This window comes from Dipodomys spectabilis, unplaced genomic scaffold (genome assembly GCF_019054845.1).
Source record: "Dipodomys spectabilis isolate Male_0828 unplaced genomic scaffold, ASM1905484v1 ptg000002l, whole genome shotgun sequence".
Classification (NCBI taxonomy): Eukaryota; Metazoa; Chordata; class Mammalia; order Rodentia; family Heteromyidae; genus Dipodomys; species Dipodomys spectabilis.
Genome location: NW_024870679.1, coordinates 3,141,644 through 3,154,760, shown reverse-complemented (window position 1 = coordinate 3,154,760; position 13,117 = coordinate 3,141,644). Strand labels below are relative to the sequence as shown.

General features: G+C 41.2%; 1 pseudogene; it reads right to left on the bottom strand.

Annotated features, from left to right (window-relative positions):
• Positions 1 to 5,512: 5,512 nt before the first annotated feature.
• Positions 5,513 to 5,618, bottom strand: LOC122113005 (annotated as a pseudogene).
• Between the last annotated feature and the right edge of the window lie 7,499 nt (positions 5,619 to 13,117).

Here is a 13,117-nt window from a genome sequence, read left to right as displayed (position 1 = left end):
TCACTGGTCCTACTAGAGCAGCCAACCCCCCTCCTTTTGTTTACATTAAAAGCTGCTTTCTCCCAGGCTGGAGTCTGAGGCCTGGGGATACCTGGCACCTACCTGATCATTTGGAATGGCCTCCTTCTTCATATCCCCAGGTACACACAGGAGCCACCCTGGCGCTGCTCCCAACAAATATTAGAAAATGTTGTCATTTCTGTCTTCCTGAGTATGTGTCGGAGCTCAAGACTTGGTAGGGACCCGTCCACCCCTGTATTGCAACCACCTTGCAGAAAAGCCAGTGTGCAATAACTGTTGTTTACTGAGTGGTTACTTCACACATTGTCTCATTTAGTCCTCACCACCCCCAGTGCCACAGATACTTTTACCCCCACCTACCCTCCCCCAGCATAGATGAGGATCAGGGAAGCTCCGATTCAGACAGAATGCAGCAACTGGCATCAAAGTCGATGTTCTTCACACTGTGCCCTGTGAAGAGAGTGGCAGAGTATACATGGATGGAGAAGGTTGTGGGGAGATGGCAGCTGAAGAGAGGGGCAGATAGGAAGCATGGAGGAGCATGGGAAATGTATTTTGTCATTATTTTTGGCAGTACTGGGGTTTGAACTCAGGGCCTCACACTTTACTGCTGAGCTATGCCTCACCCACATTTCTGTCCATCTGTCTGTCTGTCTGTCTCTCTCTGTCTGTGTCTGTGTCCGTCTGTCTGTCTGTCTCTCTTTATCAGTGCTTGGGCACTGAGCTTTATGAGAGCCCTGAGTGATGCTCTACCACTTGAGTCACACCTCCACTTCCAGCTATTTGCTAGTTAGTTGAAAATAAAAGCCTCATTTTATGCCTGGGTTTGGCTTCAAATCTTGATCCTCACTTCTCAGCCTCCTGAGTGGCTAGAATTACAGTTTTGAGCCACTGGTGCCCAGCTCATTTTGCCATCTTAATAAACAGGTAACACAGGCACAAAGAAAAATGGAAGGAATTCCAATAACAAGTTTCCCTTCCCCCACTCCTCCAGTCCCCACCCCAGTACCTAGTGCAGAGGAGACCAGTTACCAGGGCGTTCTAAAGATCTCACAGAGAAGCAGATAGGGCTGCCACAGCAGATGATGAAGAACAAATCTTTCTTCAAGGCCCACCCCTAACCATGCAGTACTTGACCTCAGAGCATGCACAGTCACCAATCTCTTACATGTCATTCTAGAAGCATCTATGGCTCAACAAGCACACACAAATGATCACACCCACTCCACACTAGTCTCCATCTTTATTTCATTTAAGGGCACATCTTGTAGAAATTTCCAGATCAGAACATATAGAGCAGGCTTGTTCATTTTAATGACTGCAAAGAGTTTCATTGCGTGGAAGTACCGTAAATTATTTAAACTGTTCCTTGTTGATGGATATCTAAATTGTTTCCTTTTTTAAATCACAAATACTGCTCAAGGAGCATCTTTTCTCTAAATGAATGTCTTTAAACATGTGTAAAATGAATATATGCCTTTTTTTTTTTATAGATATGGCCTCGTGGACAACCAGTTAGTGTTCTTCTAATACAGATAGCCTAATTACCTTCTCTAGAGATTACTATTTAATTCTTCTCCCCTTACTTACATGTGTGGCATTTTTTAAAATGCCAGCATAATAGGTAAAAATAGTCTGATGATTTTTTCAATTTGCATTTTTCCTGTTACAAATGAACCAGAACATCTTTTTTTTTAACATATGTAAAAGCTGCTTATATTTTATTTTCCATGAACTTCCCAATTACATCTTCTTCTAGTTTTAAAATTATTTTAAGGAACTCTTCATATATTACAGGTATCTCCTCCACACTATACACCACTGTCAATTTTGTGTAGGTATGTTGGTAGCTGGGCTTGAGCTCACGGCCTCATGTTCTCTTTTGGCTTTTTCTTTCAAGGCTGGTACTCTACTACCTGAGTCACAGCACTGCTTCCTGCTTTTTGCAGGTTAATTGGAGATAAGAGTCTCATAGACTTTTCTGCCCAGACTGGTTTTGAACCTCTGTCCTCAGATCTCAGCCTCCTGCGTAGCTAGGATTACAACCACGTGCCACAAGTATCCAGCTCACACCATTGTCTTTAATAATAGGTCAGTGGATATATCAAGGCACCTATTTTGTGTCAGGATGTTGTCTTGGTGCTGAGCATACAGTTTTCATCTGCTTTGCTTTTTCTACAAGTAAATAAACAGGAAAGTGACTGGAATGCCAGATGGTGACAAGTGATTTTTTTGAGAACAATAAAATAGAATGAGGCAAAGGAGAAGCCAGCAATTATGTCACTCTTGGAAAGGACTTCCCTACCCAACCCACTCAACATGAGAACAATCCCCTCCATGTTTTCTTATAGTGCTTTCATAGTTTCATTAAAATTAATTGGGCTTTTGGGAGAAAGCAAAGGAAGGGGTAACATCCAAAAAAGAAAAGTAATGTATGCATTACTTGACTTATGAAATGATAATCCCTCTGTACAACACCTTAATAATAACAATAAAATTATACTTAAAATAATAACTGGGCTTTTCAAAGGACAAACTTCTGATTTTGAGAACCTTTTACTGTAAGTTTGCTTTCCTATGTCACTAATTTCTATACTATCATTACAGTTTCCTTTCTTTTGCATTATTCGGTTCCATTTTGTACTTCTTCTTGTAAGGTTTTGAAATGGTTGCCTGGCTCATTGATTTTCAACCTTTTTTCTTTTCTGATAGATCTATTTAGGTCTATAAATATCCCTCTAAGTCCTGCTTTTGATGTGCTCCTGTGGCTTAAATGTTTACATTCATCAATATTGATACAGCTATAATTTTTGTTGGTAGAGGAGTAAGAAACAGATTCAGATTTACTTTATTTCAGATGAATAAACCAATGTCATTTATTAAAAATATCCCTCAAGCTGGGTGCTGGTGGGCCACACCTGCAATCCTAGCTATTTAAGAAGCTGAGATCTGAGAATCACGGTTCAAAGCCAGCCCAGGCAGGAAAATTTCTAAAACTCTTATCTCCAATTAACCACAGGAAATGAGAAGTGGAACTGTGGCTCAAGAACAACGCTATCTTTGAGCACAAAAGCTCAAGGACAATGCCCTGAATTCAAGCCTTAGGACCTGCACCAAAAAAACAAAACAAACAAAACCAAAAAACAGTCTATCTGATTCATATCTGTAATCCTATCTGATGGGAAATAATTTAAACTGAAAGCATTCACTTTTTCTCCTGACCACTATATCTGCTGCTGACCCTACTGAATCATCTCCTATCCCCTTCTGCCTGAGCAAATGCACCCAGCAATTTTGGAAGAGAGCATGAGACCAAGGCCACATCTGATGCTGATGCCCTCGATGAAGCAGCTTGTGTTGAGACCTTGAAACTCTTCAGTCAAAATAACATTGCTCACCTACCCCGCCTCCATTTTGCCCCCTTCCGTCTGCCCTGCCTGACTTCACTTTTTCTGCTTAATATTTAAAGAGATCCTAGCTGTAAGGGTGGGGCAGGAGGATGTGACATCTCCTTTTTAGTTGGACGGAAGACTTGGTTGCCTTTCCCAGCTTGTCTGTTGGTCTGGGGCTGGGAAGGTGGCTCAGTGGTAGAGCACTTGCCTTGCATGCATGAGACCCTGGGTTGGATTCCTCAGCACCACATAAGAAAAAAGAAAAAAGCTGGAAGTGGCGCTGTGGCTCAAGAGGTAGAGTACTAGCCTTGAGCTGAAGAGCTGAGGGACAGTGCCCAGGCCCAGAGTTCAGGCCCCACGACTGGACCCAAAAAAAAAAAAAAAAAAAAAAAGTCTGTTGGTCTGTTGAGTTTAAACCCTTCTTGCTCTTTTTCTTTTCTTACAGTATCTACCTAGGAGGCTAAGATCTGAGGAAAGGGAAGGAAAATCCCTGAGACTCTTATCTTCCATTAACCACCAAAAGGCCTGAGGTGGAACTGTGGCTCAAGTGGTAGAGTGTTAGCCTTGAGCAGAAAAAGCTCAAGGACAGTGCACAGGTTCTGAGTTCAAGCCCCAAGACTGGTACATACACACACACAGACACACACACACACACACACACACACACACACACACACACACACACACACACACAATCTGTAGCTACTCATTACCTTGGATATGCTAGGGTTTGAACTCAAGACCTCACATATACTAGGCACCTATTCTACCACTTGATCCATATCTCTAGTCCCTTAAAAAAATTTTTTTTGCTCTGGTTATTTTTGAGATTAGGATTTTTTTTTGTAGAGGAGGGGCAGACTGGATTATAATCCTCCTGTTTACACTTGTTGCCATAGCTGGAGTTATATGCACTTCACTATGCCCAGCTTTTACTTTTTACTTTTTTATTTTTTTTGTGCCAGTTGTGGGGCCTGAACTCTGGGCCTGGGCGCTGTCCCTCAGCTCTTCAGCTCAAGGCAAGTGCTCTACCACTTGAGCCACAGCTCCACTTCCAGACTTTTCTGTTTATGTGGTGCTGAGGAATTGGGCCTCATGCATGCAAGGCAAGCACTCTACCACTAAGCCACCTTCCCAGCCCCCAGCTTTTACTTTTGAGATAGGCTTTTTTTTTTTTTTTTAAAACCTGGGCTGGCCTTGAACCACAATCCTCCTTATCTCATCTTCTCTTGTAGCTAGGATGATAGGCTCATGCCTGTGGCACCAGGCAGCATCTTACTTAAAATATAGTAACATATTTTAAATGATTTTTTATCTGTGTTTATTTCTGGGATCACTGGCTTGGAAAATCTTTTCTCCTCCTTTCAATCTAAGCCTATAATTCTCTTTGTCCATAAGATATGTTTCTTGTAGGCAACAAATGGTTGGGTCTTGCTTTTATAAGTTTCCATTCTTTTACGGGAAAGTTAAAATCATTTACATTCAATGTTACTATTGAAAGGCATGTTGTTTGTCCTGTCATTTTGTTGTTTTTATGATGCTTGCTCTTTCCTATTCCTATTTTGCTAATCGCATTTTATAGAGTTTATTCTTTTCTGTATTTTCCTGTTTTTGATCTTTTCTTTGGTGGGTAGGATTCCTTAGAGTATATTTTGTTTTTAGTACTGTTTATTTAGTCATGAATTTCATTAGCTTTTATCATAGAAGGTTTTAATTTTTCCATCACTTATGAAGGATAGATTTGCTGGATATATTAGTCTAGGTTCACCATTGCCATCTTTCAGGGATTGAATTAAGTTCCTTCCATGCTGTCCTTGCACTTCAAGTTTGTGTTGAAAAAGCTATTATTCCAATAGGCTTGCCATTATAAGTTACTTATATCTTTTATAGCTTTCAACATCTTTAATCTGTATGATTAGTGTTTTAACTATAAGGTGTCTTGGGATGTTCTTATGTTGCTTATTTTCTGTTTGGTGTTAAGTCTTTTCTACATGGATGACCTCTTTTTTGAGATTGGAAACGTTTCCTACTATTGTTATTGAATTTTTTTCAATACCACTAGTTTGTATGTCTTCTCCTTTTCTATACCTATGATTTGTAAAATATAGTTAAATGCCACAAAGTAGGTGGCATACGTACGTTTTCAGGCCCCAGGACCTCTTCCATCCTTGTCAAGAGGAGGGCTAACCTCCTTTCATACAACCTATCTGAATTTATTTCTGAACTTTGTGTTTTGTTTCATGTGTTTCTCATGACTAGGACCACAGTAATTCAAATGGATAGCTTTGAAATACCTTCTCACCTGGTGAGCTAATTCTTCATATAACACTTTCAAAATTGCCCTGTTTTTGCTTTTTTTCTGCATGAACCTCAGAATCAGCTTGTCCAGTTAAAGAGAACAAAGGAAAAGTTTTATTATTTTCGCTGGAATTATTTTGTTTAATTTTGTGATAGAGGGCAGGGATTATACTCAGGTCCTTATACCAGAGTTATTTTTACTTTTATTTTTTCAGTTTTAGGGTTTGAACTCAGGGCCTGGGTGCTGTCCCTGAGCTTTTTTGGTCAAGGCTAGTTCTCTACCACTTTGAGCCACAACTCCATTTCCAGTTTTCTGGTGGTTAATTAGAGGTAAGAGTCTCACGGACTTTCTTGTCTGGGCTGGCCTTGAACTGCAATCTTCACTCAGATCTCAGCTTCCTGAGTAGCTAGGATTATAAACATGAGCCTCTGGCACCCGGCCAGAGTTATTTTGCAGTTCTTAATGAGTGTAGATTCTCAGAGATTAATAAGAATAATTCTTAGAAAGAGTTAACATGCTATTGTGTTTTATCTTCCACAAACAGATCTTCCAAAGAACATGTCACTTCTTTAACATTCAAACTTCTTTAATATCTGGGTAACATATGGAATCTTTCCTCACATCTATTTTCTACACATCTTTTATGATTTATTTTCAAGTTTTTTTGTGTGTTTAAAATGGTATTGTAACTGAGTCATTTCTTGCACTTTCTTACTAATGGTTGCATATTTGGAAGTTAATAGACTTATAATATATTGATTTTTGTATCCATTTATGTCACTGAATTATCTTGCTTAGAATTTTTAGTTGTAAATTATTTTCAAGTGAAACTTCAGCCTTTAAGGGGAGCAACTACATTATATTTTAAAATTCCCAAGGCAGATGGCTATTTGGTGATTTAATTAGCTAATAAGTGGACATCCCCCAGATCTGACTTGAGTTTATGCAGTTTCATCTCACATTGTTCTTATAGCAATCACATGAGGTTAGAGAGAAGGATATGAGGTCCAGTTCTTAAATGAAGAATCTGAGTTCAAAGATATCAAATGATCTGTTAGAGGTCACCTGTCACGTAGACTAGAATCAGATCCTAAGTCTGCCTGGCTGTGTATCATACTGATTTATATACAGTGAAAGGTCATTTAAAGTCATCCTTTTTGAAGGTCGATCTTGATTTTGACACTGGATGTTTATCTATGGATGTGTTTAGTTTTGGGAGACCCTGATGCTGCTCCAGAAGGTTCTATAGAATTGCTTCTTCAGGGGTCATGTTCTTTGTCACTGAATTCCAAGAAGAAAAGACCACTTTTAGAGTTGTGGGCAAAGTGGGCTGACCTATATTTGTGTGGTACTTCTTACTCTAGTAAAGAGTCATATCCATTCATCTTTGTCATCACCAGGCATGTTGTCCTTGCGTTGCTAAGGAGATGAGAAAAAAGCCATTCTGAGGTTTGTGTGAGTCATGGAGGAAGCTGAGGTAGCGGTGGCAGGAAGTAATTAAGAAGCCCCTTCAAAACCTCCAGGGGCCTCTCACCCCTCCCTCACTGTCTCTCTCCTCAGTTCTTCTCCATTTGTACAACCTGCCCTGCCCCCAATGTGTTGTACCAGCCTAAAGTAATGGGTGAACTGAAACCTAACCTCCAACACTGCATCAAAAAGAAATCTTTTGGCTTTATAAGTTGCTTCTTCCAGGTATTTGTTATAGTGACAAAAACCTATTAAAAACACTATTTTAGCTGCCATGTCCCATTGTTGCCTCACTTAAAGAAAAACTTTTAATAAATAAAAAGTTTGGATATTTTTCACATCAGTAATGCTATAACTAAGAATTATATAGAGAGACAAAGACACTAAGGCAGAGAGAAAAAGTGAATTTTTATACCTTTTCTAAACAGCATCATAGAGCAAGACTTAACTCAAACACAAACCCTTAGATGCTAACAAAATCCATTTTTGACTGATCTGAGAAACATGTACCTTTTTTCTTTTTTTTTTTGGGGGGGGGGTTAGGCCTGAACTCTGGGCCTGGGCACTGTCCCTTAGCTCTTTAGCTCAAGGCTAGAGCTCTATCACTTGAGCCACAGTGCCACTTCCGGCTCTTTTTTTCTGCTTATGTGGTGCTGAGGAATCAAACCCAGGGCCTCATGCATGCAAGATAAGCACTCTACCACTGAGCCACCTTCCCAGCCCACATTTACCTTTTTTATATCTAGAGGTGTGGTTCAAGTGATAGAGTAAGCAAAAATGCTAAAGGATAGCCCCAGTACTTTCACAAAAAGAAAAAAGATCTCTGCTCTGAAGCACCCTCTCTCCCAAATCTTAGCTCCTATTCTTCACTATAACACCATCTCCATCTTCACCTCCTTCTACATCTTCTCTACCTTCACAGTAGCAGCTGTTCATGTGTATTGAGGCCTTACTATGTGCCAGCTGCTGTAATGAATGTGGCACTTGGGAAAATCTCATTGATCTCTCAGCATCCTATGAGTGAGGGACAATTATTATGGTCATTTCCACAGGCCAAGTTTTTAGGCATGCATTTTTTTTTTTTTTGCCAGTCTCGGGATGTGAAATATGGTCCTGGGCACTGTCCCTGAGCTACTTTTGCTCAAGGCTAGCACTCTACCACTTGAGCTACAGCACTACTTCTGGCTTTTTCTGAGTAGTTTATTGGAAATAAGAGTCTCACAGGAACTTTTCTGTCCAGACTGGCTTTAAACAGCAATCCTCAGAACTCAGTGTCCTGAGTAGTTAGGATTACAGGCTTGAGCCACCGGTGCCCAGCTAAGCTGTATTTTTTTTTTATTTTTTTTTTTATGGGGTCCGGTCGTGGGGCCTGAACTCTGGGCCTGGGCGCTGTCCCTCAGCTCTTCAGCTCAAGGCTAGTGCTCTACCACTTGAGCCACAGCACCACTTCCAGCTTTTTTCTTTTTGCTTATGTGGTGCTGAGGAATTGAACCCAGGGCCTCAGGCATGCAAGGCAAGCACTCTACCACTGAGCCACCTTCCCAGCCCTTAAAAATATTTTTTTATTGAGATTAGGTGATTACATAAATTTCACATATTTCACAGTATTGTGGAATGGTGATACTTAGTTAAAGTCACATACACATTTTAACCTTCACAGGACAAATTGTGATTATCATGGTCTATAAAGTTTGTGAATTCTATGAGCCTTGACATTACAGCTATTTCTTCCACATCAGGTGGTATTTATATTTCTTTCCTTTTGCTTTATGTAAGCTATTCCCTCTATCCCTCTCATTCCCTTCCTCCTATCTCTGCCTTTAAGTTGCTTAGTCCATTTTCATCAATGTCCAGTGCAGCTGATGGGCCCCACTGTTGTATGTTTTCCTGTTTCCCTCTGATTCTTTGTCCTCCTCCTAGCTTCCCTCAGATGTTTACACACACACACACACACACACACACACACACACACCCCATATATATGGTCAAGAACATGGAGTCATTTTAGCAATGATACAACAAAATGAGTGGAAGTCCTTTGTTTCTCGAGTCCTGTTTACTTTGTCATATCTCCTTGCATTTTGGCTTTAGCATCCACATATCAGGGAGACCATGTGCCATTTGTCTCTTTGCTCTTGGCTTACCTCGCTCAAAATGATTTGCTCTAGTTCCATCCATTTCCCTGCAAATGCCATTATTTTGTCCTTTCTAATGGCTGCATAATATTCCATTGTGTATAGATACCACAATTTTTGGATCCATTCATCTGTGGTGGGGCATCTAGGTTGTTTCCATAGCCTAGCTATTGCGAACAGTGCTGCAATAAACATGGAGGTGCACGTGTCCTTGTATATTGGTTCCTGTTGTTCAGGGTAGATGCCTAGAAGTGGTATGGCTGGGTCACAGGGGAGGTCTATATTTAGGTTTCTGAAGTACCTCCAGACTGATTTCCAAAGTGGATGTATTAGTGTACATTCCCACCAGCAATGCAGTAGGGTTCCTCTTTCCCCGCATCCCTTCCAGCAATTGTTGTTGGCTGAATTTAGGATGTGGGCCATTCTGACTGGGGTAAGGTGGTATCTCAGTGTTCTTTTTATTTGCATTTCCTTTGCAGCCAGGGGTGATGAAAATTTTCTCATGTGTTTCTTTGCCATTTTTATATCTTCTTCTGAGAAGTCTCTCTTTAGCTCCCTTGCCCATTTAATGATTGGTTTGTTAGATTTGAGAGGGGTTGGTTTCTTGAGTTCTGTATATAATGGATATTAAGCCTTAAGCATGTATTTGATGTGCTGTTATACCCTGCTGGCTCTCTGAACCCATCTCTGAGAACTCAGACCTTCTGGCTTCTCCTTTGCCATCTCAGAACAGCAAATGTGGTTTATTTCTTTGGCAAACTCTGGCTGACTAGTGAGAGGATAAGTCCAAGGATGTTCTCAGTAGAAAAGTACACTAGGTCATGAGAAAAAGTGGTCATGGGCAAGGATAGGAAATGGAGGAAATGGAGGCACTAGTGATGTTGGGTTGAGCCTGAAGGATATGTGTAGCTCAAACTCAAGATCCCAGTTTTCATTGCCCCTAGGAATTACATTAGCATTTGCCACTTCCCATAGATAAAATGCCACATAGCCACAGAAACTGTTTTTTGTTTGTTGGTTGGTTTTTTTTTTTTTTTTTTTGGTTGATCATGGGGCCTGAACTCTGGGCCTGGGCACTGTCCCTCAGCTCTTCAGCTCAAGGCTAGTGCTCTACCACTTGAGGCCACAGCACCACTTCCAGCTTTTTCTGCTTATGTAGTACTGAGGAATCGAACCCAGGGCCTCATGCATGCAAGGCAAGCACTCTACCACTGAGCCACGTTTCCAGCCCAAAACGTTTTTTTTAATTTGCCAAGGCTATAGCAGGATAGCTATCTTCCCAGACACCACAACCATGGGTAGAGATTTTTTTTTTTTATCAACTGTGTTGTAGATATTGAGCCCTAATTTGGTGAGATTTGCTTATTTTCCTGGCTGATCCAACATAAACTGGTAGGATGGGGTTCCTATGATGGCTGGGAGTAGGAAGAGGCTCCATTTAGTGTCTAAGCAGGAAGGGAAGGAGCTCTCCAAGTGAAAAGCAAGTTGGTTCTGAGGGGTCCCTGACCATGTAGCTATTACCATACATACTCAGTGACATGGTACTTCTGGTTATTTACTGCAGCATAACAAATCATTTACAGAATATAGCAGATTGGAAAGAACAGTCCTTTTTCTCTCATGGTTTCAGTGAGCAGGCATCTGGGAACGTATACGTTGGGCTGGTATCTCTATTTTATGTAGCCTTAACGGTAAGGCTTGGTTGGTTGAAATCTGGAGGAGCTCCTACATGATGACTCACACATCACCTGGCTGGCAGGTTGGGGTTAGCTGTAGATCAGGAAATCAGTTAGGGTTAGGATTGAGAGTCCCAGTTTTTCTCTATGAGATTTCCCAATAGTCTCACAGAAAGCAGGTGGGTTCTAGAGCAAGACTCAGATCAGAGACAACGGCTTATGTCTTATGGCTTGATCATCTCTCATACTTAATCAGCCACATAACCCATAGTCAAATGTAGGGGGTATAGACTTCACTTCTTGAGGAAACATTGTCAAAGAATTTGGAATTCATGTTTTAGAATATCCATACTGGAGGAAATCAAGTAATTGTGCTATTCAGAACAAAGGAGAGGTTATATCTTAGCATTTGTGTATTTATGCTACTCAGAAACAAGGGCTGAAGTCATGGCTCAGGTAGTAAAGAGCTTGCCTGAAAAGCACAAGGTCGTAAGTTCAGTTCCCAGTTATCACATACGTATACAAAAAGAAGCCCTCAAAAATGTAAACACAATGTTGGACAATTACATGTTTCATGAGTCCTGAGAAAAGCCACAGCTAATACTTCCTACATTTTACTCCTTAATATATCTGGGAGGTGGATCTCTTATTTTTTATTGTTGGTTGTTGTGTCAGCACTGGGGCTTGAAACTCAGAGGCTTCAAGCTCTTACTTGGCTTTTTCTTTCAAAGATGGCACTCTATCACTCGAGCCACACTTCCAGCTTTGTGCTGGTTAACTGTAGGTAAGAGTCTCATAGACTTTTTCTGCTTGGGCTAGCTTTGAACCACCTCTCTCAGGTCTCAGCCTCCAAGTAGCTAAGATTACAAATGTGAGCCACTAATGCATAGTTTTCTTTTCTTTTCTTTTTTTTTTTTTGGGTCCAGTCGTGGGGCCTGAACTCTGGGCCTGGGCACTGTCCCTCAGCTCTTCAGCTCAAGGCTAGCACTCTACCACTTGAGCCACAGCACCACTTTTTTTTTGCTTATGTGGTACTGAGGAATTGAACCCAGGGCCTCATGCATGCAAGGCAAGTGCTCTACCACTGAGCTATCTTCCCAGCCCATAATGCATAGTTTTCTTAAGTTATATGTAGAGAGAAACAGGAGAATCACTCTAGTGTCTCCTCAGGAAGGCAGGCTTGGATAGAAGAAAGTAAGTTAAGAAAGAAAGGTGAGAGAACATGTCTCCTTATTTGTTTGTTTGTTTGTTTTTATTCATTATAATTATTTTGGGCCAGGACTAGGGCTTGAACTCAGAGTCCAGGCACTGTCCCTTAGCCACCAGTGCCTTACTTCACTATAGATCTTGACACTGTGATCTGTCTTTGCCTCTTGAAATTTTTTTCTTCTTTGACACATTATTCTCTCACCTATGGATTCCTCCTCTCTATACTTTATGCTGACCCTTCTTGCTCTTCTCCTCCTTTAGAGGTAAGTACTTACCACCAAGTTTCTACAGAAAGTACTGAGGCTTCAGCTCAGAGCCTCCCTCAAGCTTTCATTAGGCCTTTTCAAGCAAGGCTGGAGCTCTACCACTTGAGCCACAACTCCTCTTCCAACTTTTTGTTGGTTAGTTGGAGATTAGTCTCTTGGATTGATTTACCTGGGCTGGCTTTGAACTGTGATCCTCAGATCTCAGTCTCTTGAGTAGCTAGGATTACAGGTGTGAGCCACCACCACCCAGTCTTCTTCACATTTCCTTTTTAAGGCTTCACCTTTCCCCACTTTTTTTTTGCCAGTCCTGGGGCTTGAACTTAGGACCTGGCACTGTCCCTGAGCTTCTTTTGCTCAAGGCTAGCACTCGACCACTTGAGCTACAGTGCTGTGCCACTTCTGGCTTTTCTCTTTATATGGTACTGAGGAACCGAACCCAGGGCTTCCCGCATGCTAGGCAAGCACTCTACCACATTCCCAGCCTTCCTCCACTTTTTAAATGGTTATAACTTCTGAATTTATCTCTGTCTCACTTTCCTGGTTTTCTGCCCACATTTCTTTTCTCAAAAAAATTAATTATGGGCTGGGAAGGTGGCTCAGTGGTAGAGTACTTGCCTTGCATGCATGAAGTCCTGGGTGCGATTCCTCAGTA